Source organism: Vulpes lagopus, chromosome 3 (assembly GCF_018345385.1).
Source record: "Vulpes lagopus strain Blue_001 chromosome 3, ASM1834538v1, whole genome shotgun sequence".
Classification (NCBI taxonomy): domain Eukaryota; kingdom Metazoa; phylum Chordata; class Mammalia; order Carnivora; family Canidae; genus Vulpes; species Vulpes lagopus.
Window position 1 is genome coordinate 149,301,740 of NC_054826.1, and position 25,389 is coordinate 149,327,128.

Sequence of the window (25,389 nt, forward strand, 5' to 3'; positions counted from 1 at the left end):
CTTTTTTTTTTTTTTCAGAATCCACTTCTCTTTTTAAGCCAGATGACTTCATAAATTATCCACACACAGATAACCTGTAGAAGGTAAAGCTGACATTTCACACTAGAGTATTATGTGTGGAGAAGCGCTAAGTGGGGAACCGATGACATTTCTCTGCACTCTTTCTTAATGCACCTTGTACCTCTACGTAGCAAACTAGCCCACGCGGTCTGCACTTATGTCAGCCTTTGGCCAGCAGTGGCTGAACCACAAATGGGTGCCCTGTGTGGAAATACCACGCCCCTTAGGACCTTCAGGGTCTGTGGCCTCTATTCATTACATAAGCATAACAGCCAATTAGGCTACCCTTGTTTCTTTCCAGGCCTTTTGGCACAGCAGCTTGTGGGCATGGTAGCATGTGGCCAACATACTGCTGAGGGGTCAGCTTCCTTGTCAGGAAAGCTGTGCACGGAACTTCCAAAGAAACAGGCAAACTACCTTTGAGAAATCTACTATCTGGAGCTGGCTCTGCGCATAAAGGAAGAATCCGTGTTAGAGTGAGTCAGTGAAACAAGTAGGCTGCATATGTGTTTGGGAGAGTCATCTCCGTGTGTGCTGAAATTATCCATAGTGGCTCCTGACTTGAGTTGCCACAGCCAATTTGGAACCGAAGTTGGGGTTGTGGGAAGGTAGTCTCCTACAAAGGTCCCAAAAGACTGCGCCATAATCAAAAGAACGGTTTAGAGGGTTGTTAAAAGCAATACAGGAAGAAAAAAGCACTGGAAGTGATAGCTTCAGGGGCACATAAAGTCCTCCTCTCTGGAACTTGGTGAGGTCTTAAATTTCAATCAATAAATACCAAGGGTGTAATATATGTAGGACGTGACACCCTGTGCTGTAGATGCTACAACATGAATAACATAGTCCCTGTCTTCAAGAAGCTGTCTCTCTAAAATGAGGAGTAAGAAATTTACTCAATAAGCTCATATATTAGTGGGGAAAAAATTGCATCAGTGAAACAAATAAAAAGGGAGTCAGGAAAAGAGGAAATGATTGCCAGCTGGGATTACCTGGAGGGCTCCCTGGAAGTCCAGCCAGTTGACCAGACTTTGCTAGAGTGATAGGGTTATCATGGGACTCATCTTCCCTCCCCACCCTGACGCTATGACACCCTCCTCACCCTCGCCACCCTCTCCACACTTGGGACGGTTGTCTGAATGGCTGTCATGCTGAAAATCCCTGGTAGACACTAAAGAACATGTGGAAACAATAACCAACTTTTACTAACTTACTTAATGGGATTTGGGGCCTCTGGGAACTCTATCTTTTATTTTCCTGTAGGACCAAAACATTACTATTCTCCTCCACTCTCACCTGAGGAAGTTCCAGTCTTCTGACACATGAGGCTTTTCTGTTTCCCTGAAAATGTTTTCATGGAGGATACCTAAGTACACAGATGCTTATTCTAAAGGACACTTGTAATACTTGCACGCACAAAGGATAAATTGATAATATGCCCATCACAACCATTGATCAATCTAATTTGATTTCTTTTCCCATTAGCTTCTCCCTCCTCTTAGCTCTACAATGCTTTTGTCTTCTCCTTCCATCCTGACTATGGAAACATTTAAACTTTTTGACCAACCTTGGGAATCCTTTGTACCCAAAATCATAAGGTTTTGCTCTTCCTCCCTGGCTCCTAACAAGGCCTCATAAAAACCTGTTTGCATGTGAGCCTCCCTGCCTTCAAATCCCTTTCCACTCCCCACTGTACTCCCCAACCCAATTATTTCAAAAGTTTTGCCCCGTGGCAGAGGGTTTTAACCTTTTGAATCTTACCATAATACTCTTGTGCGTTTAAGGAGGGGAGCTTAAAGCCGCCTTTTTCCTGTTCTTATTTTAACCAGGATGATGGACAGGGATACAAGGTGCCAGAGTTAGGAGAGGAAGCAGGTTTTTTTGCATTTTATGCAAATGGACTTTCTTCTAGGCTCCTGTTGGAAGTATTCTTACAGGTTGTCTTTCCTTTTTTTTTTTTCAGGTTGTCTTTCCCACCACTACAGACAGTGGGTACACACTGGACACATGAATTCGCGCGTGCACACACACACACACACACGTGCTTACATGCACACACACGTATACACACACACAAACAGCCTTGCCAGGGTCAGAAGTTGAACTAGAATAATGGTGAAACGCCCTTATTAGGAGGCATAGTGATGGGAGTGAAGGACAAGCACCAAAGCAGCAGAGCATAACATGAAGAGTATTGCCTTTGTTGTTTCTTATCTGCTACATCTCTTAATTTCATCTCCTTTAAAGAGGGCTAACAATAGTGCCTGCCTCATAGGTGACATGAATGAGCATCTCGAAAGCACCAAGAACGGGGCCTTGGCTCATCGCCAGTACCTTAACTGTTTAGTAAATACACAAAATAAATATAGAAGACCAGAGCCCAGCACATAGTACATCCTTTATATGTGAGCAAAGAAGCTCTATTATTAGCTATTGCTTTAAAAGTCCACCAACCCCCTTAGAGGAGCCATCCATCCAAGGTTCTTTCTGTGAACAGCTGCAAGGTAGATCTGGGTCCCCACTCACCACCTTTTCCATGTGCTGTCACTTTAAGAAACCTTTTAGGGATTACTTATATTGAAGTAAGTATAATTGACATCACAAATGGGTAGTGCTTCTCCGTCCTCAAGTTGGGTTAAGGCTGGAAAGATCTAGCCTATGAAAGCGTACAGACCTCAGCTTTCTTCCCGAAGCTAATAGACGAGTGTGTTGCAAACTTTTTTTGATGGTGACCTACAGTAAGAAAAACACTTTCTGCTGTGACCCAGTACATAGGCACATATGTTAATGGCTGAAACGAAGGCTCCTTAAAGCAATACTCTTGCTATATACTACATACTTGGGTATTTTCTCTTCCTTCTATTTCATTTCTTAAAATACTGTTTATGACTACTAAATTGATTTCAGAACCCAGCAGTGGGTCATGATCTGTAGTTTGACAAACACCAAGTCAGACCAAAGTGTCTTTGGGAATGGACTAATGATAAGAAATGGAATCCTATAAAAGACTTTAAAAGTTCTTTAATGGAAGAAAGATGACTATTGATTTGGTCTTGTGTCCCCATGTTTCATTCTCCTTGAGAATTTAAATTGCAAAGATAAATTCTCAGCTTCAGGTGTGTTTCTGAAAAAAAAAATGGCATTGCTTCACAAAGCAGAAGTAATGGCACCCCGGGTGGCATTCTGGGACACATAGGTTTCTCTAGGGCAAGTAATTATACCGGGGATTATCCAATTGAACACTGAATAGGCACAACCAGGTAGTGGAGTATGGTAGAGACAGGGATTTCAATTACTTCTCTTTGGCCTGATTCCCAATTTGTGCAAATCCTTGAAATATACTAACACCTTAAAATCTGCAAGCTCTTTGAGCGACTGATACAAAATAAATTGAGATGGGATCCCATTCCTACTGGACACGTTGCCATGGCAGTCTAGTTTCCTATGTAACAAATATCACTGCTTGACTTCTGTAAGGTACTTGGCAATTTACAAAGTGTTTGAATGCATATTATCTTAACCTCATCACCATCCTGTGAGGTATACTGGGCATATATGTTTACACTGGATTTATGATTGCCATGGCTTTTAAAACTTAATGGTTTCCATTTTCATCATAAGAAAAGAGCATTTTGAAGCCTGTTGTTACTTAATAACAGGAGGCAGTGCAATGTGGAAAGAACACTAGGTTTGGTCTGAAAGACATGAGTTAAGATCTATAGTGTGCTCATTACCAAGCATGTGCTTGGGGTGGGGAGGTGTCCCTAAGCTCTAGCCTACTGTTACATTTAGCAAGTACAGAGGTGTAAGTTATGCCCGCAAGTGGAAGATTGATGTGGTGGAAAGTGACATGAACTTGGGTGTCAGAACTGAATCCAGATCTTGTCTTTGACCCAAGCTGTGTCAACTCAGGCAAGCGGTGTAGCCTCTCTAAACTTTAGTATCTTCATCTATAAAATAGACATTACAGTGAAATATCACTGGCCAATTAAAACATCCTTCTAATTGATGTAACATACCTGCTTCCAAATGCCTCCAATTTATTCCACCTTAGTGCCAATTTTAAAAAATAAATCTAAGTCATTGCTTAACAACTTTCCATGGTTTTCCATTGCACTTCAAGTAGATCAAAATCTTTGTCTTGGGCACAAGGCCCCACATAATATGATCCCTGCCCATCTCTCCAACCTTACTTCATGCCTCTCTTTCCTTGTCACAAACATTTAACCAAAACTGGTACTGCACTGGTCTTCACTGAATTCTTTATGGCTCCAAGCATTTTGTTGTGCAGAGCCTGTGCCCCTTGCTCTTTCTTCTGCTGGAAATGATCCCACCCATCATGACCTCCATCCCACTCCTTCTCATCCTTTAGGTTTCAATGTAAATGTCACCATGTTGAGAAAGACTTCCTGAACTCCTAGATCAAGTCAGGTCTTTATGTTCTATACCATCAAGGGAGCGTATTCTTGGTCTTTAGAATCCACAGATGTAATTAAATAATTGTTGATACAATTATTTGTGTAATATGGGCTCCTCCCACTGGAGTTTAAATTCCAGGAAGGCAGGAACTATGACTATCTGTTCATGACTATTATCTCAGGGCATGGCTTCTGGAGTTACACTCTCTTCACTTGAATCCTTGTAGCTGAGTAATCTTGAAAAGTTACTTCCCCTCTGTGCCTCGCTTCTCCCTAAAGGGGTGAGGGGTGGCATGGGGTGGAGGGTGGAAGAATAATAGTATTTATTCCCACAGAACTATGTGAAGATAAAACGAGAAAACATATGATAAAGTGCTATAGTCCCGTGCTCAACACAGAATAACAGATGTTAACTGTAGGTGATCAATATTGGTGAAATTAAACAAATTAGTTAATGAAATGAGATAAAGCTTGTAAAGAAACACAGACAAGGCCTGGAATAATAGTCAACAGTAATTGTTAGTACCATCTTTCCTTCAGTATTGAGAGAATCCCTCAGTGGGAGCTATCATCAAAAGAGTTGAAGGAAATATTGAGTGAACAAGATTGCAAGGAAAAGATATAGGAATTTGTTATCATCCAAGCAGCCAACTCCTAAGCTGCTTGTTGGTAATTTTTTTAAAAAAGATTTTATTTGTTTACTTTAGAGAGAGAGAGAGAGAGAGAGAGTGAGGAGCAGCAGAGGGAGAACAAATCTGAAGCACACTCCATGCTGAGTGGAGAACCCAACTTGGGGCTCTATTCCACGACTGTGAGATCATGATCCTAATCTGAACAGAGATCAAGAGTCAGATACTTAACTGACTGAGCCACCCAGACACCCCATGTTGGTCATTTCTGAAGGAGATGATTCTATCGACTCTTGCCACTGTGTGTAAATTCTGGCAATGGATTGGGAAGGAGTGAGTTGAGGGTTTGGAAACAGGTTCATGGTATGAATGTGAATGGGGCACACCATGGGTAAAGGCATCAAGGGCCACAGAGCTTCGTTACTGATGCAAATGAAGACTTGGAACAGAGGTAGTAGGAAGACTTCAGGAGACCTTGGAAGACTGGATGTATGAAGAAAAAAAGACAAGTTCTTAAGGGATTTTGAAGAGTAAGAAGTAGAGGCAGTAGAAAGTCTTACTCTCTGGCAGGGTCCATAAAAGAGACAGAAGCTTCTTGTGATGAAATGCACAGAAAGAGGGATGAAACCAGTTTTGCCTGGGCTACTGGAGGCATTGCTTTGCAACATAAACTTCCAGCAAGTACGTGCAGAAATTAAAAGAAAATTGGATAACTTTCACAGGTGTTAAGATGCTCTGAGCTTGCCTGGGTGTATTGACATGGATAGGGTTTGACAGCTAGACTCATTGGGGGTTTGAGCTGAAGATCATGAAAGATCATAGCTCATCAAAGCAAGATGGAGAAATGAAGGTGGAGCTGAAGAATTGTCAGGAGGGGTTGAATAATATCAGCATTAAGGAGGCAGTTGATGCCTAGATAAACAAACAAATATATAAATAAATAAAATTTTAAAAGTCATCTGAGAATACATAGGAGACCAGGAAAAAGATCTTTTATGTTACTGCCCAAGATTCAAGGTAATAATGCAGATATTTGCCTCAACCTTAGAGACTGGAACAGAGGAGATTCAATGGCACAGCTTTGGGTCTGGTAAGATTCATGTCTTTTCTCTCTAACCAAATCTTCCTACTCTCCAATTAGTTCCCATATCTACCAAAAGCCCACACTAGGGACTTGATTTCTCAAACACCGAATACCACTTAGCCAGGAAGGAAGGGGTTAAAGAAATATGGTTGTGGCACAGCTGGGAGCCATTAACAATTAAGTTCTTGGACAGAAACCCAGCGGGAAGCTGACAAGGGGCTGCAGAGACACAATGGCCTCTAAAAAGTAAAAACTTGATTCAGAAATGAATGAGCTGCCTTTACCAGTGAACCTTCAGCAAAGCCCAAATCCCCTAATTAAAAATGAAAAGTAGATATTGGTTAAGAGTTTATATTATGCCTAGCCGTAAATCAGAGTTCTTAATAAGGAAGATAATGAGTAAGTTCATAATATATATATATATATATATATATATATATATATATATATATATATTTTTATAAAAAACTATATGAGATACAGGAGTGATCCTGACCTCAAATTGGTGAGTCAACATAAGGTACCCTAGTACCTTCAGCCATCTGCCTCTCAGTTCTGTTTCCATTTTGATGCAAGAGGTTTGATTTTGGAGAAACAGTAGTAAATCTAGTACTTAAGGGTTATATTATCTCGAACAGAGTTCCCAGGCTCTGTGCTCTTCGGTTTACTTTCTCCCTGCCTCTGATCACCTTAAGATCCCATCTTCCCACTGATTTCTCTTATTTCTCTTTAATCCACCAGAATCCATACCAGACATTCATGGTTTCTAATGTCCTCTGATAAACTCAAATGCCCCAATTCGTGATAAACTGGCAGAAACCTATGGTTTACCTTATTTTCCCACCAATATTCTGTGAGAATCTTTTGAAAAATTCCAGCCAATCCTCATTTGTTCCTTCTCCTCGCTTATATATTCCATCTCTACCATCCCTATTGATCCAGTTGGATCATATCCAATTTGGAACTTTATTTTGTGTTGTCTTTGAGTTACTCAGTTGTCTAATGTATAAAGTATTACCTTCTACTAAAGATTACAAACCGCTTGACAAATGAGGGCATGCTTCATGATTCATTTTGATCTTCTCTACTGCTTCATACAGTGCTATTTACACAATAAAACTTAAAGGGTATTAAGTCCTTTTAGAGCATCTCCAAGTCACTGAGAACTGCCCAGGCTGCTGCAGAAGATACTAGGTAGAGAGGGAGCCAAAAAGTGTGTTGGCAAAAATCCTTCTCAGTATAGGACCCTTAAGGAACACGTAATATAAAAAGTCACATGAAAGCGTATACAGCCAGCATAATTGATACTGTTTACATAAGACTTGAGACCAAATGAATATGAGAGTGGGAAGCATTTCTTAACTTGATCACTATCACTACCAGCTAGCGCACCTGACACTATAGAAGAATTCAATTATATGTGCTGAATGAATGAAGATGAAAATAATTAGTCAAGAATCAATGATAATATTATTAACTGGTTGGATCAATGAGGAAATATTTCCCAGATAAGTTGGGAAATATATAATTTAACTTTGGGAAGGGATATGGTTTGAAGCTTCAAGACGCCTTAGGCAAAAGCTATGGCCTAAGAAATCATAGGAAAGAGAAAGCAGTAGAAAGCTTTTTCTTTTTAAGAGAGAGGGTTAAAGGATAATGCAGGAAGGGAGACCATGTGCCCCAGAGAGTGGTGGGCATTGGAGAAGTGAGAATAAAAAGAGTTTTGGTTGAGAATAATTTAAGATGGCTGTGTCAGAAATTTGAGAGGCCATCAGGATGTTGTAACAGTTAGGAGAGATTAACCCAAACAGATTATTTGAATAGTCCATCATGAACAGGAAGATGTCAGGGAAAAAAGGCAGGGATGGTAGGCACTTGCTTTGGCTACGTGTTATTAAGGAGTGTATTTTTTGGGACGCAGTCATATAGACTTCTGTGATGTTAAACTCAAGCTGATAAGTCCCTGGAAGACTTACAGGACATTTTACTGCCCTCATTTGGAATGTGAAGCCCTTGAACTCAAATCCTAAGAATGTGTTACTTTGTTCTCTTAATAATAATAATAATGAATTGTCAGAGGTAGCAATATACAAATTCAAGATACGTGGACTGGGTTGAAAGTACTCTCTAAAATGGATGGTTCAGATGATAATTGAACTTGGAAATCTGTGCTAATGAGACCAGCTTCTACCAACCCAAGGAGATCATCTGACCAGTTTTCACAGCCGAATAAGAACTGAAAATTCAGACACACGGTCCCCTGATGATTAGGTCGTTCATGAGCAAAGAACTAGATAAGAAGCCACATTTCACTGGCGCCGAGAATCATCCTCCCCCTGTACCTCTTTGAAATGTCAGCTGGAATTTTATAAGTGGACATGAAGGAGGATGCAGCTATGCTAGGCACCATCAATTCATGATCAATGGTCAAGATACTTGGAAAAGGTGTAAGTGGTGCTGATACACACCACTTCTATGATAAGATTTTTCTCTTTTCTTTCTTTTTTATTTTTTGAGACAGAGTCCCCAATTTTAGCAGAATCCTTGGCGAGAAGAAAAATACAACCTCACATCTCTATCAATTTTGATTTATATTCGTTTTTCTGTGTGAATATGACACACATTTGTCAAGGAAAAAAATATTTCATGGAAGCATTTTTTTTTTAATGCTGTAGGTAGAAATTGCCTGTGCTTTCTAATTAGACCCTATAAAAAGCCAGTTCCCACGTGCACAAAAGTCCCCTTGGGTTACCAATAGCAAGCCTCGTAGGAATGTCGGGAAATTCAGGCAGAATCGTTGGGGCCAATCTCATGCCATCTGCTCAGCATCCTCAAAAATGCTATTCCAGAAGGCAGTTCTTCGAGTTCTTAAGCGTCTTTTTGACTTGACTCAGTGTGGCTGATAAAAATAACCTTCATATTTTGAATCACAATCCCATGCACACTTTCCTAAAAAAATTGGGCAAAAATTTGTCAGTCTCTCTAGTCTCACTCATTGTCTGTCTCACAAACTGTGCTTAGCTCTGAGAACCACTCTCCTTCCTTAATGGCTGTATATTAAGAGATGTTGTCATCTTGTTAAAGAGCGCGCTGGGCGGATGTCTCCCTTTGATCACTTGTCCTCTGTTTCTGAGGACTTTGCATTTCAGCAGCCTCTATTGTGTGAGTGATAAGCCCATATCTGGCAAACAGAGTGCTTGCTAGTAGGGTGAGAGGAACGTCTTTAACTATTTATTATCACTTTCTGTAAACTCAACTCCAATATCGAAGGAGGCAAGCAGAAACCAAAAAGATGTCTTCTTAAGATTCATAGTGTTGCCTCTGAAAGGAGCATATTCTTTATCAAGGACTGAGAAAGTGTCCTTTTCCCCGTTTTCCTTCAGCATATGAAATATTTACTTGTTAGGCTGCTCGGAAATAGCCGTTTTCCATAGTGCTCTAGTGGGCCCAGCCCATCAGTGTGCTGGTTAATTAAGTGTGACCTAAACCAACTTGACTTGAGCTCTGCGTTAAATGCACAAAACCCATTTGAGCTGACCAGCAGCAGAAGTGGTACTCAGAGAAATTGGAAAGGATTTCTCCCAAATGCTTTCTCCTTACTTACAGCACTCAAGTAATGGTTGAAGATTAGCATATGACATGACAGATTACATTAAGTCATGTCTTTCCAGTGCTTTATGACAGCACTATCGCATTAGCTTCTTAGCACTGGCACATCGAGGCATGCAAATGTTTTCAGACCCTCTTATTCAAATCTACAAGCTGACATGGCAGCCCTGATATGATTATTAGTCATTTGAGAGACTTTAATTCACGTCATCAGATAACAGGTTCTGCTAAAAGGTTAGAGAAACTGTCTGCTTTTAATGAAGCTCTCAAAAAAGACCCTCAAAAACCCTGTTACACACCAAGAGCCGGGTTTGACTTTATTGACAAGATCCCCCCCCTTCCCAAGAATGAACTTGAGTGGAATAACTAAATAGGCATCCAACTAAACAGACGTCGGAAATACTGTCTCCCTTTCAGAGAAGACCATGTTGGACGGTTGTGGGTTTCTCCTTCCTTACTGCGCTCCCCTCTGGCCCATTCTAATTTGACTGTGGCCTCCAGCGCATGGCGTGGATGACCCTAAGACATTTTTAGAAGCTGATATCCGATACGAGTCTAACAGGCACAAAGATAATTATTCCTAGAACATTCATTACGCTTTGGGCACAAGCACTGCTGTAGCTCACAGTAATGGGTTAATGGTGTCTGGCCAAGCATGGCATGACTAAGTGGTGATGTGATTGCAGATCATTGGAGTTCGTCATCCATAGTTTGTTTGCTGTAAATTGGTTTTGTAGTCAAATGTTTTGTTTTCTAATGCGGCGATCCGCACTTAAACCTCCACAGAAACCCTCTTTTCAGAAGGCTTCTGCATAGATCAGTGGAGTCTGGCATCAATGATGATCTTGTTACAATAAAGGAAGATGGCACCAGGAAGTTGACCTGGTGCACTGCGACTAGCGGAAAGCCAGACAGGGACCTCTGCAGGTAGAAAAGGTGTCTGATGAAAGAGCAGAGTGAAAAACACATTTGCTGAAACCCGGAAAAGTGAATGCAAATGCACTTTTCTTCTTTCCTTTTTTGTTTTTCTTAAGGTCCCAAACAAGGGTCAACTTGTTCACTCAGCTTTCTGAAGAAAGATATATTTACCGTTTGTAGTATGCCAATTGATGGCCATTCTACTATGTAAGGAGATATTCAATATTATTTGACTTGTGGTTGATTTCATTTCTTTCTATGCATAGGTGTTAGCCCTAACTGCCCTAACTGGGTTATGAATTTGGGAGGACTCATCTTATCTTTTTCTCCGACTGTCTTTTCCTTCTTTTTCATCAATTTAACAAGTGTTTTTGAGATTTCTTATTTGTGCTCTCTCTCTGTCCTTCCGTGAAGCTTCTCTTCCATCCTAATTCATGTTTTCTAAAATAGTCTTGGCCGAAAGGGTGAGTAAGCTACTCTATATGGAGGATGCAGGGGGCATGGGTAAACTATAGTGTAAACTGGTTGAGTTCTGATTTATCTACGAGCTGCTCTAAAGAAACAGTCTGACAAGAGCAAAGAAATAAAGGAAAAGGCATTAGATTATATAAATTAAGTCATTCTCTTCCCTCCTTTTCCCATTATCCTTTTTTTTTTTTGCACCTTTGTCATACCAGCGTGAACCTTCACACTAGCAGAGTGTAGATGTGTACCACGTGTTTGGGCAGAAGATGGCTCTCTGGAGAATTTCGGTGGCCATCAGGAACATGCTGCTGACCTCCCCTCCCCACCATTGCTCCCTGCCACCCTGACCCACAAAGCAAGATCTAGGTGGGCATTTCAGTTGTGCAGCATGTAGCGAGTATCGGCCCTAAGCTGTGTTCCGCTCAATGCCGGCCATGCAAATGCTGTGCATTTGGCCCCTATTACCCTTCCATTCAGGCTGCAAAGCAGGGAAGGTGAGCAACTCTCTTTTCTGCAGGCTAATTAGATTTTGTGAAAATCTCACTTTCTCCTTATAATAAAAGCACTAGCAGGCCTATCCTTAGTACCCCCAAAGTCACTTTCCATGTTGGTTGATGTCTCTTCCCTCCTTTTAACGCTTTCAAACACATTTTCTTTTTCTTCTTTCAGTTAGAGCTGACCTCCTTTCACTTTCAATCACACCATTAAAAAAAAAAAATCTTCCTTTCCTCCTTTTAGTGCTTTTCTTCTAAAAATAACTCCTCTAACTTCTGGGTGCCCAAGGATGACGGTGCCTTATTCATCTGTGTATGCCCTCTAGCTAGTACAGTGCCTGATATATGACAGATGATGAATAAGTATTTAGTGACCGAATGAATGAGTACACAGAGAAATAACTTTGGAAACCGTCATAATTATATAGAGAGCTGTATTCTGATTTCTGGTAGTGTTCTCCTTGGCCCCTGCAGTAAGACAGTCATTCTCTGGTTTCAGCCCCTCCTGCCTCCCCGTGATCCTCACTTTATGCATGTGTGCATTATGTGTGTACATATGTGTGCGTATTGCATATTTGATTTTACTTTTAATGTTTTTCCATATCACAGATTAGGAATTTCATAATTTTTTGACTCATAGACTTATAGACTCTTGCCCAAGAATTGTAGTAAAATTATGAGTAATGTGTGCCCAGCTACCGTTGGTACTTTAAGCATCTCTTCCTCCTTGGTGTAGCAACCACCCCTGGACCTTGGGTCTGGTCACCTGCACAAACTCTCCTTTGATTAAGTGCCTGATTCACCCAATACTTTTAAATAAAGGATTTAGCAAATGTTTTAAATGTGTTCTTGGCTCACCTGCCTGTTCTGTGGGCCTCGGAGACCAAATCCTGGCTCTCTGGTCTCCAAAACATATAAAGAATATACAAATAATTTAAGAATATCATTTGGACGCCAACATTTAACATCCCACAAAATTTTCACTGGCTTAAGCCAATTTCCCAGCACAGTGTTCTCCCATTTCTATTCCTCTCCATCTCAGGGTTTTAAAAGAAAACAAACATCTGCATGCATAGATTAGAACCCTCCCATAAACACATGTTCCTATCAAAACCAATCAAAATGGAAAAAAGAAAGAACAGAATATTATACATTTTTCTTTAGATCTGATGTCTGATTTTCATTAGGTTTAACCTTATTTCTTTTAGATCCTAGGCAGTGACCCAGTATTTATTTTCCTGGCTGGGCCCTGTTCTTGCCAATATTTCACTCTGGCTCCTAGAGGCCTTGCTGGGGAGTTCAAGGCTCTCGCGCTCTCTTTTCTCTTCTGCTGCCCCTCCGAGACACACATTTGTCACGTGTATCCTTCGTTTCATCTCAGAGTTAATTCCAAGCCCTTTCTTTCCTCCTATTCACTGCTTCTTAATTTCTCCCTTTCTTATTGGATTTATGACTGAATACTTTAATTTATTCATCATATAATGTCTTTGTAACTCGTTTTTTCTAGTAATTTACACTGGACCATATGCTTTCTGCTGCTGCCTCCTATTATATTGATCTGTAAAGCTTCTGGGGGCAATGATTAGCATGAAAGAAGCTCTGCAAATGAAAGTTATATTGTATCCTATTTGTTCTCTTTTGAACAAAATATATTTCAGAGTTCTCCAAGTGGTATCAGATGTTCTTTAATTTTGCAGGGTTTTGTAGGATGTTAGTGATGTATATGTGTGTCACTGTATGTATATATATATATATATATATACACACACACATATATATACATACACACACACTTCAGCTACGTGTGTGTATACACACAAACAAAAACACACACACATATATCTTTTCTGCAACTCAAAACATTTTTTAAATTGGACATTGACTTGAAATTAATACAGCCTTCAGATTCAGTCCACTCTTGTATTTTGTAGACAGTGCTGAACCAAACCAAAACTTCTAAAATGTCTTATAAAAGAAGTTGGAGCCACATAGCAATTCGCTTGTGTGCAGAGCGTATTCTCTGTTTGATATGTCTGATCTGTTTGCATAGGTCACAGGAGATAACATATAGGCTAGTACTTTGTTAATTGTAAAGATAGTGCAAATACTAACATAGACATTTTCCTCTAGGGGTGGCACTCACTGCTTTGAGTCCTGATCTTCTCATGCATAAAATAAAGATGACATCCATGCCTGTCCCTAGCAATGTGCTGACAATCACAGGAGAAATGTGTGCAAAAATACTTTATCAATAGAAAAGAATGCTATGAAATATTGATAACTATTATTTAAAAGGCAAATATTCATATTCTTAGCTCTTTGTTCATATTCTTTGTTCTTCAGGTTTCAGAGGGACTAAGGCATGTTCATTTGAATTCTATAAACAAAGCCTTGACCGGGGTTATTTGTGCTAACAAGTAACATGCCATGACAACTTAAAGATGTCAATCAAGCAAAATTATACAGTGCCACTATTTCTAAACAAAATCTTAAAAAGAAAATCTGTGACTGTCCATACTCAGCAAAATTATACAATCAATACGTAGTCCTGCAACCCCTGAGAGGTCTTTGATGGGCCATAATGCTGGGAAGTCTGCATCTCCAGGTCATTTTAGGAATTTACCTGAGGCTCAGTTCATAAATCTGAGGATTAACTTCCTCTTACCAGAAGGGAGCCCTGAAGAAGGTTGGGACAATAGTTTAACTGGGCCTCTGTGACCAGCTTTTGACATTACCTTGAGCCAGTTTCCACTTTGAGTGTGCAAGAGAATTGGACTGGGCCAGAGTATCTCAAAGTCTTAATCAGTGGGACCCAGAGTTCAAATGCAGTGTATATGGAAGTCTGTTTTATACAACAGATCCAGATGGAACTTTTAGAATTGAAATGCAGGTGGGTGTCCAAAGCCATTCTCACATGACTTCTGCTCATCCTGTGTCAGCCTCCCCCCTGCAGAATCCACAGGCACTTCAGAAAACCATTGGTTGAAATGACTTGCCCTATTCCTTCTTCCTTCTTCCTAGGAAGGCTTTTTCCCCCTGTCTTAGGTCATCCAATGTCTTCTCTGTTGTGTCTCCTCCAGTCTCCCCCACTCTTTTTATTTTGAGAAATTTCAGATATTAAAAAAAATAGAAAAACAATGCTCATATTCATACCACCTAATATTGGCAACATTGTGTCTTATTTGTTTTTAATACTTTTCAAAAATAAGGCTTTACTTATATATATTTAAAAATATATATTACATGTAAATATATATTACTTGTATATATTTATTAAGTAATAAATTATTTAATTAAATATTAAATAATATTTATTCATATTTTTCTCTCTCCCCAGAGGCAATCATCATCATGAATTTGTTGTGCATCCTTTTCATTTATATTTTAAGACAAAAACAAAACAATACAAAACTTATATATGCTTCCATAAATAATATATACCATTTTTTGCTATTATTTTATAATAGATGTATTGTTCTGCCTCTTGTTTTTTTTGTTTTTTTGTTTTTTTTTTTTTAATTTCTGCTCACTGTTATGTAAGTAGAACACAGCCAGGTAGACTTTTTTTAAACCATTGTATAGTTTTTCCTTATATGAATAGTCCACATTGTATTTATGCATTTCCCTATTTATGAGCTTTTTAGGCAGTTTTTGCCCTCCATTTAATCTTAAAATATATATTTGTACCGCTTTTCATAGCTGTGTCTCCACTCTCAATAGCTGTAAGGGTCCCTCCAAATTATACACCTGCAAGTGGTCTTGTTGGGCCTTAAGGTATATACTTTAAACAATTTACTAGAGGATGCCAAGTTCTCTCACAAATGCTGGTAACAACTTATTTTAGTGTTCTCATTGCCAGTGTTTCATATCTTGAATTTTGAAATTGCTTTACATTTTGATTAAGAAAAAAAGCTACAGAAGAGTTCCTAATGTTGGGGATTATCACTTTTATTGGGGGATAATAACATATTTCCTTGATAACCACTGAGTTTGAGCATTTAAAAAATGTCTTATGGCTCTCAGGAATTTCTTTGTTGTAAATTGCAATCCAATATCTTAATTTTTTGCTTTTAAGATTTGATTCATGTGAGACCCAGAGAGAGAGGCAGAGACATAGGCAGAGGGAGAAGCAGGCTCCCTGCAGGGAGCCCAATGTGGGACTTGATCCCAGCATCCGGGGATCATGACCTGAGTCAAAGGCAGATTCTCAACCATTGAGCCACCCAGATGTCCCTCAATATCTTGACTTACTTTGTGATTTTACTAGTGTTCTTTTCTTACTGTTTTTAAAAGTTCTTTATGTGTATTCCGGAAGTTAACTGCTAATCAATTATCTACTATACATTGCAAATATCTTCTATCATGTGTCATCATCATTTTATCTCCATATTATTATTATCCTCATTTTACAAGCAAAAGTGTGAGATACAGGAATCTCAAGAAATGAACTCTAAAACTTCATGTGGAAGAGTAAAAGTATATGAATAATGGAAAAAATTTAAATAGATGATGGGGCACCTGGGTGGCTCAGTTCATGAACTCATGGACTCCATGTTGGGCCCTGTGCTCATTCATCTGGGAGTCTGCTTCTCCTTCTCCCTCTACTCCTCCCCCTGCTCATGCTCTCCCTCACTCTCTCTCAAATAAATAAATAAAAATCTTGGGGCACCTGGTTACTCAGTCTGTTAAGCGTCTGCCTTCAGCTCATATCATGATCCCAGGGTCCTGGAATTCAGTCCCTTATTGACTCCCTGCTCAATGGGGTGTCGGCTTCTTCCTCTGCTCCTCCCCCTCCTCATGTGTACCCACATGCTCTCTCTAAAGTGCGCAACCCCTCTCTCCCTCTCTCAAATAAATAAATATATTTTTTAAAATAAATAAATAAATATCTTTAAAAAAGTAAAGTAGATGAGCAAAGAGATGTGGCTGTGGCAGCTTCTTGTAGTTGCAGGACTGAGATTTTGCCGACCATCAGAGCCTGGGACTAAGCTCGGAGTCTAGAGGATGCTCATGCAGAGCTCTTGCCACAGGCCACATCCAAGTTTAAAAACAGTAACAGAGATTATACGTTACATCAAATTCTCCTCACTTCGAATCTCTGACTTCACAGAGAGCCTGGTCTCTTTTAACAGTTCACCGAATGATCTCCTTATTTTAATGTCATCTGATTTGAAACCTTAATTACATCTGCACACCCCTTCAGAAACACCTGGACTGGTGTGTGACCAGATGACCGGGAGGAGATGCGTGTATACCGGGGGGCCAGAATCTCAGAGGCCATCTTTGAATTCTGACTACTATGGAAGGTCCTTTTTCTTATCCCTTTCAATGCAATTCTCTTTAAATCTGTGGTTCTCAGACAGCAATAAGTTTGCTTCCTGGGGATACTTGGCAATGTCTGGAAAAATTTTAAGTTGGGGACACCTGGGTGGCTCAGGGGTTGAGTGTCTGCCTTTGGCTCAGGATGTGATCCCCGGGGTCCCAGGATTGAGTCCCACATCAGGCTCCCTACATGGGGCCTGCTTCTCCCTCAGCCTGTGTCTCTGGCTCTCTCTGTGTCTCTCATGAATAAATAAATAAAATCTTTAAAAAATGTTTTAAGTTGTCAGAACAAGGGGAGAATGTGCTACTGGTGTCTAATGGAGTAGATACCACAATTTACTGGACGGCCTCCCACAGCAAAGAACATCTTCCCTAAAATGTTAGTCGTGCTGAGGGTAAGAAATGCTGTTTCGTGTTTGCATCACTTTGCTAGCGGACTTTTAATAATATTTACCTGACCCATCTCTACCATACCTTTATTTCCTACCTTCTTTATCATTCGCTTTTAAACTAGTGTCTTAAAAACATCTTGTATCTAGATTTTATTTTATCGACTCTGGGAGTCTCTCTGTCTCTAGTCTTAAGAGTTTGCTGCTTACATGATTTATTATTACTTATGTATTTGTTCTCTTGAAATCGTGGCTTTTCACCCTTTTGTTCTTGCTTTCTGGGGGATAATAAGCTTTGCTTGTTTCTTTTTTCCCCTCCCTCCTGCTTTGAAAGTTGGATATTCCAAGTTTATTTTTTTTACTGATAAACTATAATTAAGTTATTGGTTTTTAAAAAATAATTTTATTATTTTTTAAAGATTTTATTTATTTATTCATGAGAGACACAGACAGAGAGAGGCAGAGACACAGGCAGAGGGAGAAGCAGGCTCCATGCAGGGAGCCTGACGTGGGGCTCGATCCCAGGACTCCAGGATGAGGCCCTGGGCCAAAGGCGGCACTAAACCGCTGAGCCACCTGGGCTGCCCAAGTTATTGTTTTTTTAGATGTGTTAGAATAAATCAGTATTTTTATTTTCTGGCTGAATAAGATAAAATTTCAGTATATTCTAAACCTCCCTTTAAATTAGCATCTTTCTTAATGCCCAAGTTGTTACTTATTTTTTCTTACTTTATAATGAATGCTATTAACTATAGTAAACATACTAGCTCTCGTTTAATCATAATTATTTCCCCTTATTTACAAATATTAATAGTAATAACATGTTTATTGTATTCGTAGTCATTACTGCTAAAGATTTACCACCCTGAATTGTCAATGTCCTGGTTCATCTTTTTCTTGCATCCCACACTTTCTTTTTAGTATATTTTTATCTCACGGAAGTAATTTTAAAGTAGTTCCTTGAATGAGGCCCTGTGGGTAGTAAATGTTATAATGTCTAGGATGTCTGCTAATATATCTGTTTTAATCTCATCTGAAGTGATAGTTTGGTTTGTTTTTAAATTCTAGGCTTATGGCAAATTTTGCTCAAATTTTCAAACATATTAATTTGATTATTTTCAGACATATATAGTTGCTGATGGTGGGTCTGTTGCTAAATTTATTGTCATTCCTTGGGAATAATCTTTCTTTTCTCTAGTGGTTTTTATGTTTTTTTTTTCTTTATCCATGATATTCTATAAATTCCCTACAGTGTCTCTAAGTGTAGGCTTATTTTTAATTCTACCAAGCATTCAATGTGTCTTTTCAATTTAAATTCCTGTTTTTGTCATATCTGAAATGTTCTCAACTGTTTCTCATCAAGTATTATCTACCAACCATTCTTTCTGGGCTCTACTTTCAAAACTCTTATCAGAAGTAGGTGCACCTCTCTCCCTGTTTCTCCTACTAAGTATAGCTATAAAGTCCTGGCTGTCACATATAAAACAAACAGCAGGAAGATGAAAGGTGGTGAGAAGAAGACAGACTGTTTAGAGACTGCGGTACCTTAGACAACATGGTAGTGAATCCTGTGGGCTTTATGTTTACTATGTACATCCTTGACTGGGTGCTCAAGGAGCCTGCAACCCGGAAACACCTAGGGTGTAAGCAAAAAACCCTGAGAAAAGTTGACTCTTTCTATCCAAAAGTCTAGGAAAAGAAACCTAGCAAAACAGAAAGCTTACAGAAAGTAACACCCTACTGCAGCCAGACAACATAAAATCTGTGATCCAACCCCTACCTCTCCCAGCACAGGCTTAGGGAGGAGTCTAGACACCCATTTTTGCCTGACTAGATTTAGATCTTTCCTAGCCCCCACCCACCAGGGTGATAGCAGAGAAGGCTGAGTGGGAAGCCAGGACTTATAACCCAGAGTGAGTAACAAGGAAATTCCCACCTCTGTGATATCAGTGGAGATCACTGGAGAGCCTAGACTCCCCCTACCACCTAATGGTGGTCTCAGATGGGGCTTAGTGGAGACCCAGGTTTTCTGCAACCTTTCAGAGGTAACAAAATATTCCCACCACTGCAGTGTCAGTGGAAGTGATGTGGGGAGTCTGAACTCTTACCCCTTCCTAGCAGTACTGAGAACCCCCACCCTCTGAAGGCCCAGCAGGAAACCTAGACACCAAACCTGACCTGGCAGTAATAACAAGGTGGTGAGCCTCCCCCACTTAGGCAGCATCAGAAAATCTCTGCCAAACAAAAGATTTAGGTAAAATCTAGAGTCACAAAACATAATACCCTAAATTTCTAGGGTATATTCGAAAATCATTCATCATATCAGGAATGAGGGAACCCTCAATTTGAGTGAGAAAAGAGAATCAACAGATGCCAACACTGGGGTGATACAGATATTAAAATTTATCTGACAAGGATTTTAAAGCAGTCATCATATAAATGCTATGAATGAGCAATTACAAAGAAACTTGACACAAATGAAAGAAGAGAAAGTCTCATAAGATAAATAGAAGATCTAAAGAAGAACCAAAAGGAAAATTTTAATTGAAATATACAAAACTAAAACAAAAAACTTAATGAATGAGCTCAGCAGAAGACTGAAGAGGACAAAGGAAAAAAAAAGAGTAACTTGTAGAACAATAGAAACCATCCAATCTGGATAGAGAGAAATGGATTGGAGGAAAAAAAAAGAGAGAGAGAGAGCATGAGACCTCAGGAACTAGAACAAAAGATCTAACATTTGTGCAATCCCAGTCCAAAGAATGGAGAGAAGATAGGACTGAAAAAATATTTGAAAAATTAAAGAAAATTTCCCATATTTAGAAAAACAAAACCCCATAAATCTGTAGATTCAAGAATCCCACAAAATTTAGAATAAACTCGAGTGAATCCATGCCAAGATACATAATAATCAATCTTCTGAAAACTAATGGCAAAAAGAAATAATCCTGAAAGCAGCAAGAAATGGCAATTTACCTATAGGGGAAAACTATTTGGATGGCAGTGATTTTAGATCAGCTAAATCATCAAGGTCAAAAGCAACACTGATAAGTTAGGTTGACAGTATGTACCCTTGATATAATGTGATGAAATGACACTTTACATCTGTGGATTTCTACCTAAAATTCACAATTCCAGTCTAATCATGAGAAAAAGAAAAAAAAATCGCAATTTGGGGACATTCTATAAAATACCTGACCATTACTTCTCAAAACCATTAAGGTCATCAAAAATAAGGAAAATCTGAAACACTGTCATAGCCAAGAGGAGCCTAAAGACACATGACAACTAATGTAATGTAGTATCCTGTATGAGATCCAGGACAGAAAAAGGACATTAGATAAAAACCAAAAATATATAAATAAACATGGACTTAATTAACAATAATGTATTGATATTAATTAATTACACAAAATATACCCTACCAATTTAAGATGTTAATAATAGGAGAAAATGAATATGGGGTAGATGGGAACTCTCCTGTACTACTTTGCAAATTTTCTGTAACTCCAGAACCATTCTAAAAAATAAAGTTTATTTAAAAAAACAAGTAAATGATTTAAATATACCAGTTAAAAGACAATTTGGCAGAATGGATTAAAAACATAACTCAAGTATATGCTGTCTACAAAAAAACCTCATTTCAAATACAGGTTTCCCCCACTATCAAAAGTAGAGGATTCCTATGAAAACTTTTGTAAGCAGAAAGGTATAAAGCAAAACATAATTCCTTCTTTCTGAAAGTTCACAGTACACCATTTTTTTTTTATGAAAGATCTACATTAATGCAGTATTGGCTTTTTTCATAAAAGCAAAATTTCTCTTCAAATTCCTCTCACTTAGTGAAAACATGTACCAATGTAGATCTTTCATTAAAAGAGAAATGGTGTAATGTGAACTTTTGGAAAGCAGGGGATAGTTGTATATAGATTTAGGAAAACTGAAAGTAAAAAATTGGAAAAAATATATACCATGCAAATATTAATCCAAAGAAAGCAGATGTGGCCATTTTATTATCAGAATAAGTAGACTACAGAGCAAAGAAAATGATGAGGGGTAAAGAGACATTCACACAAGTATATGCACATATTGTACCAATGTTTAATTTCCTAGTTTTGGTATTATATTAAAATAATATATAAGATGTACCATTGGAGGAAACTGGGTAAAGGGCATATGGGACCTCAGTTTACTATTTTTGTGAATTTCTGTGAATCTACTTTTTAAAAAATAGAATGTTTTAAAAGTATCATTTATTGGAGCATCTCATTCTATTTTTCAGGTTTCTTGACTTTTTTTATTGGTTCCATTTCTCATTTCTTTTTATTCTTTTAGGGGAAATTTCCTCTGCTCTATCTTCTAATTCTCTCTTTAGCTGTATCATTTTTTTTACCTGTGTATTTAGACTTTTTATTTATTTTATTTTATTTTATTTTCCAGTTTTATTGAGAACTGACTGACACGCAACACTGTATAAATTTTAAGTTGTACAGCATGACGGTTTCATTTACATCTATTGTGAAATGATTACCACAATGAGTTCAGCTAACATGTCTCATATAGATATAATAAAAAAAAAAAAAAAAGGAGGGGAGAATCCTCCTTGTAATGAGAACTCTTAGGACTAACACTCTTAACTTCCTATATGTCACACAGCAGTGCAAACTATAGTCATTCTGTTGTACATTACATCCCTAGTGCTGATCTTATAACTGGAAATCTGTACCTTTGACCACCTGCCTCCAATTCCCTCTTCCCCATCCTTCACCTCTGTTAACCACCCACTCTTTTCCTATGAGTTAGGTTTTTTGTTGTTTTGTTCATTTTATTTTGTCTTAGATTCCACATATAAGTGAGATCATATAGTATTTGTTTGAGTATTTGTTTGAGATATATGTGAGATCATATAGTTATTTCTCTGTCTGACTTAACTCACTTAGGTTGTATAATGCCTCCAGGGTGTATCCATGCTAGTGCAATCAGTAGGAATTCCTCATTTTTAAGGGCTGAATAATATTTCATTTCACAATTTCATTATCCATTCATCCACTCCACTGATGGGCATATTTTTATTCCTCTGACATAGTCAGAGGAGCAATGTTCTCTGTCCCATCCTCCAGGTCACTGATTCTTTCCTCAGCACAGTCAAGTCTATTTTTGAAACTCTGCCTTGAATATTTTAGTTCAGTTATTGTATTTTTCGACTCTAGGATTTCTGTTTTTTTATTTGTTTTTGATGGTTGCTCTTTTGTTTTTGTTTTTGTATTTTTTAGATTTTATTTATTTATTCATGAGAGACACAGCGGGGGGGGAGGGGAGGCAGAGACACAGGCAGAGGGAGAAGCAGGGTCCATGCAGGGAGCCCAACGTGGGACTCGATCCCGGGTCTCCAGGATCACACCCCGGGCTGAAGGTGGCCCTAAACCTCTGAGCCACCCGAGCTGTCCCAGCTGTTTTCTTCTGAACTCCTTTGAAGTTATTTTGAATTTCTCCATTTGTTCATGCATTGTTTTCCTAATTTTGTTTAGTTGTCTATGTTTTCTTGTAGCTCACTAATCTTCCTTATGAGGATTATCTGAATTCTTTGACAGTTCACAAACCTCATTTCCTTGGGGTTAGTTATTAGACCTTTATTAGTTTTCATTGCTGGTATCCTATTTGCTCAGAATTCTAGGATCCTTGATTCTGTATGTTAGTATTTGTGCATTTGAGCAATAGGGCTCCTCTCTACTAGGCTCCACAGGTTTGCTTTATCAAAAGTAGTTTTCCACCAGTCTGCTCCGTTTGGGTTTTGGGGTATGTCTGCTGGTACTATCCTAGGGCAGGTGGGGTTAGCTAAAATGGCCTTTTTGGAGTGAGGCAACTAACTGTTGGGGTTGTTCTACTGTTGAGAATAGCTGGATAGGACTGCTGCCTTGGTTCCCTATCCACGTGAGGCTGTAGGATAGGCTTCTGGTTGTCTGGACTCAGAGGCCTGGCTTACTAGATGGTTGGGACTGTGGACTATATTCAGTAGTAAATGGAGCCATGAATTTGCTTCCCTGCCCTGACACAGCAGCAGGTTAGGACCCCAGGCCTATAGAGCTGGTTGTCTGTGGACCTGAATCAGGCCAGAGTGTACACATAGTTCCCTGGTCAGATGACAGCACTGGTTTTGCTCTGCAGGCAGGGAAGCCTCTGAGTTCCTCTGTTCAAGGGACACTATCCATCAGGCTGTTGAATGGGCTCTGCTGCTTCCCGGATGCTCTGGTCCGACAGGCTGAAGGCTGTCTTCAGCGATGAGCAGGGCTACAAATTAGATCCCCTGTCTCCCTCCTAGTGGGAGAAGCAGCTCTGAAACTGGCAAGGCTCTTGGTTGTCTTAACTCAAGCTGATCTACACCCCGAGTTCCCTGACTGAACAAGGCCAAGCTTTGTTCTGCAAGCTATCAGCTCTGACTGCTCGCCTTTTGGCTCAAGTGCTGCTGGGCTTCCAAGAGTTGTCTTTAGCTTTTCTGATTAGATGAGAAGATGCTCCCCAGCAGCTGGGACTAGGTATCAAATCCCTTGTCTGGCTGGGACGGGGAGGGGCTGCTCCAGGCTACTCCCAGTTTCCCAAACAGGCTCTCCAGTTGGGAGGAGCAGGGAGCCTCAGCCTTGGCTGTGAGCTAATCACCCACCCTGCCTGTACATATCATGGGAACATTCTACACCTGGTCGTGGCTTCGCTCTGGCGGTGGTCAGCTGTTCCCACTCACCTTTCCCCTCCGGCAGCACCAGAGCCTGCTGCCTCCAGGAGCTGCCCTGGCAACTCTGCAGGAGCAGAAGACACTCCCCACGGTAAGGGAGCTGTGATGCAGCTCCTTGCCTGGGCTGGGGCACACCCGGCTCTAGTATTAGTAAAATCCCTTGTTTGGGGATCTGAATCAGGTGGATCTGCCCCTCACCAAGTTTCCCCGTCAAAGTGTGCCCCCAACTTGGCTCTGCAGATGAGCAAAGCCACTGGTGGCACTTAACTGCTTGGGCACTACAGGTATAAACTTGGTCTGCCGAGACCAGTGTCCTGGTTGTTGCAAGCCTTTTCCGGTTTCTCTGTCACCATCAAATGCCCTGTGGTTGACCCATACGGATTCCCATGTGATCCCTGGGGTAAGAGTAAGGGCTCTTGCAAAGCAAGCCGCAGGGCAGTGGCGGGGCCGGGGAGGCCTGATTGTTTCCCATGGGTTGTTTTCCCAATGGGAGGAACAGAAGGCTGAGGGGAGACCTCTTCGCGTGGTGTTGCCTCTGCCTGCTTGGGGAAGAGACATTGTAGTGAATGTGCAGCTGCTTCTGCTCCCTCATGAGAGGGAGCCAAGGGAGGAACGACCTAATGTCACCATCTTGATGACCGAGATTTTTTTAAACTGGCTACATTGTTGTCTCCTTTTCTCTTTGGTTCTTTTTCAAGTCTACCTAACCGCATATACATGTTTCATAACCTCACTATTCTAATGTATCTCTCTTATCTGTAATTCCCAAGGAGTAAATTTTTCCTTCTGTTGCTCATTGTCTCTCAGCGATTGTGGAATTCCCCATTTTCTGGGCTTGCTTTGTTCCACATGTGGCCTAGCTGTGTGGCCCGCTCTTGAGGGGGTTCTGTAGTTGTTACGTAATTAGGCTCTACAGTTTTCTAATTAATGTCTCTGCTCTTTACAGTCCCACACCACATGGCTCAAAATCAAGCCCAGCTCCTAAACATGCATTTCCATCTATCACAGATTATTATTTATATTTGTGGGCCAAGGTGGGCCGCTAGCTTTAAGCTTCAACCCAGCCAGAGGATAGATATATTCCAGTTCCCTTTTATGGAAGTCAGCTTGTTCTTGGCTCCCAACTTTAGAGTGATTCCACTTTCACTTCCCTTTATATACAGTTTGCATTTTAAACATTATCACCATGTGGTTGTTAAAACTCCACTCCTCAGATTTTCCTTCATAAGTCATTTGACTTCTAGTTACTACTATGGATTTTTTTCTTAAGGTATCTG